Source organism: Penaeus japonicus, unplaced genomic scaffold (assembly GCF_977035675.1).
Source record: "Penaeus japonicus unplaced genomic scaffold, GWHDUDI00000001_assembly GWHDUDI00000027, whole genome shotgun sequence".
NCBI classification, from domain to species: Eukaryota; Metazoa; Arthropoda; class Malacostraca; order Decapoda; family Penaeidae; genus Penaeus; species Penaeus japonicus.
The window spans coordinates 9,381,777-9,385,325 of NW_028234429.1; positions in this window are offsets into that span (position 1 = coordinate 9,381,777).

Below are 3,549 nucleotides of genomic sequence, written 5' to 3' on the forward strand. Positions count from 1 at the left end.
GGCAGCTGATGATGACAGTGATATAGATGATTACTTAATCGCCAACTCAGCCATTTTTAGGAAAAGAAAAGGCTGATAAATCAATCTGGATGTACCAACCATGTTTTTTAGAGAGCTTCACCAAAAATGTAACTAAAGATAACCAATGCTGAAGAAGATGACTTTTTCAATGAACCCACTCAAGCTTTTGTTGACACCAAGTTTAATGTAGATAGTGATTTTGCACCAACACAGCTAATTATGAGAAGAAATCTGGAAGATGAGGAGTCATAAGCGAAGATGACAGTTTCCACCTCCACAGATTTTAGTTGCACCATCTTCCAATGTATTGAACCAAGGAGAGATGAAGATGATGATTATCTTGGGCCCATCAGCCTTCAGAACCAAAATGAAAGTAACAGTAACCTAAACCCACTGATATTCATCCGCTCAAAGATTTTCTAGTCACCAGTTGATTAAAGATGGAGATTGTATTGCACCAACCAATTTTTTCATGATCCAGTTGTTTTTGAAGCTGGAGATCCAATGACCCTACTCAGGGTATATTGTGATGCGTGCTAGTAGTGCAGACAGCATCGGCTCCAATCAGATCTCTAGAGTGCTGCCAATGGCGAAGAGGGAGAGTGTTAATGCACCCACTCATTGTTTCTAGACTTGAGATAAAACATCCAGTCAAGGAACACAAAGAGGGCATTAGTGAAAAATGGGATAAATTAGATGCAGATGCTAAACAAGATATTAGCCTAGATATAGATGTTGAATTGATGGAACCGTTTAGGTAACAAGTCAAATTTGCAAGATCTTCAGAGAGAAAACAAATTTAGAAAAGAAAGGGATTGTTAAAATATGACATGTGCTTTGATGATTGATGACATCTACTCTCAGTGTCGGAAAATTTGTTAGAACAAACCAAGAGGAGAATTACTATTCAGATGAACAAGTACAGATATTGAAGAGAAATGCTAACTCCCAAGGATACTGCAAAAGTTAAGGAGGGACAATAGTTCATGTGTGTTACAAAACAAGTGATATGTTGTTTAGTATGAGAGTTCTGATTCGATATCATCTTGATGTTAAAGGCATTGTCACTCAGTTCACTCTATATGAAAAAATTCATCACGAGTTAGAGGGGAAAAAAGACACATGTTTGGATGGAGAAAGTGAACAGACTCCTGGAAATAATAGAATCTCAGGGTGCACACCTCAAAAGAAGGGACAATGGAAAAAAAACAGGAATACATTTCACTAGGTGTGTCCAAGGTAGTTGTACTAGTACAGTATTTCAAAATATTAGGTAGGAGGTATACATAGTAAGTCCACATCAAGATTTGACGATTTTAGACGATGTAACAAATTTTACTCTTCAGATATTGATGAGAGTGATAATGAGGATTTTAAGACTTGCAAAATCAGTGCAGAAAAAGTAAAAGAGGTTGCAAAGATTATAAGTGGACAGTGATACTGATGATGATGTAGGTAATGTTTCACGAGGTTATTTGAGTTTTTCTCAGGATGATGAAAAGGATAAAGTATAGGAAAACAAAACAATGATGAAGTGTATTTGAGGAGGACTATAGCACAAAGACAAAAGGAATTGGTTGAACAGAAGAAAGAGCAGCTTACTTGTGCGGGAAGATGACCAAAGATATAATGTGAATCGTAAGAGGATTCCCCAAGAAAGAGAAAAATAAACACAGGAAATAAACTTTGGCTAGAACTTCAGGTGAAACAAATCAATTGGCATTAATCAATAAAGACCCAACATTAGGATGCCATAACCAAAAGGGAAACAGGTGGATAAGACCATGAAAGCAACGAGGGTTGAAGCAGAGGAGAAAACAACCATGAACAGCAAGAGAAAGAAGGCATATAGAGAAAGAGCTTAGAATTAGACTTGTCATAGAACAAAAACAAGGGAGTGGCAGGATAAGAGAGAACCAGAAGCTTTTCTCCAGAAAAGATTTCAGGGAATGAATCATCCTTGCCTCTTGCAAAACCAAAAGAAAAAAACAATAAATATCTCAAACTATAGAGATCATCCAGATGTTCTTCATCAAAGAGAACAAGAGATAGCTCAATCCTTTAAGAAAGACAATGTTAATAATGAAGAAGAAAAACAACTTGTAGCAAGAGTAGGGAAATAGTGCAAAACTTAGCCCATGTTTAAAACAGAGTGGACGTCCAAGAAGCGGACTCAGACAAGAAGCAGTCCTCAGGACAAAGGAAATTCTAGGAAAAAAAAAGGGACAGAGGTCTTAAAAGTACAAAGGAAACAGAAATGACAAGAACTAGCTCAAGAGAGCAATTTTGAAGCAAAGAATATTGATACTGAAAGTGTAGTTCAGAAAAAAGAAATGGAAGTACAGAAAAAAAAATGCACAAAAGGATGTGGCAAGGGATCGGGATACAGTATCTGTGGAAGAAAAATTCAGAACATGTGAGGAGAGGCGTGAGATCCATGGTCAAGCAAAAAAAAGAAAACAGAACACGACAGTACAATAGACAAGAACCAAATTTACATTGCTGACATTGTAGAAAAGGTGAGAATGTGCATCCTCAGGAAGACATGTAGATCAGCATTTGCAAGCAAAAGGAACTGGGACTCTGAAAGCAAAATATCAGATAAGTATGCAGAGGCAAAGGAGAAAAAGGTAAAAAAAGAAGAAAATGTTGAACCTCCTTCGAATGGGCGACGTAGATCAGCGACTACAAAGCCAGAGTTTAAGACAGGAAAAATACAGATCAGGCTGGTTAAGCCAACATCCACTGGATACTAGTGTAGGGAACAACTAAAGGAATTAACGTCAGGAACAAAACAAGAAATGCTGACAAAAGATGTGGAAAAGTAGTTGTAGAAGAGCCACGAAGAAGTGATTCAACATTAGCGAGAGGACGTGATCAACAGTCCTAAATTAAAGGGACGGTATATAGATAATAATTCTGAAACTAAAAGTAAAAAATAGAAACTGAAATTGGCTTAGACGAGGAGTAGATCAGCATTTCAAAGCAGTTAGGGATTGAAAGTTTGAATCAGGTAAGGAAACAGGACAAAGAAAAGCAGTTGGACGACCAAAGAGAGCGCAGATGGGTTGTTAGTGAGACAAAAGAAGGATATCTACAGATGCTGACAAAAACCTGGGTTGAAATTAACTTTTAAATCTATGCAGACTGAATTTGTAGGGAGGAGAGTCGTCCTAACGTAGAGGAAGAGCAGTATTGCTACATCACATCTACCATAAAGGAAGTTCCTACATTATACATGTCGATATTGAGTAGATACCTGAGAAGTTAGATGATAATGATGGACAAGTAAATCAAGAGACAAATAAAAGCAGAAAACAAGGAAGTAGGGCTTGTGAGTTTCTGTTTGACGAAAAGCTGTCAGAGGGTATGAAAGTTAAAGATAAAAGAAAAAAAAAAGAAAAACAATCTTGGCTGAAGAATAGTTCTGAATAGTGAGTCCAGTTTAAGACTGAGGTCATCCCAGCCAAGATAGTCAAAGTTCACAAATCGGAAGAAATAGAGGGGTTAAGAAGAACTAGTGTATTT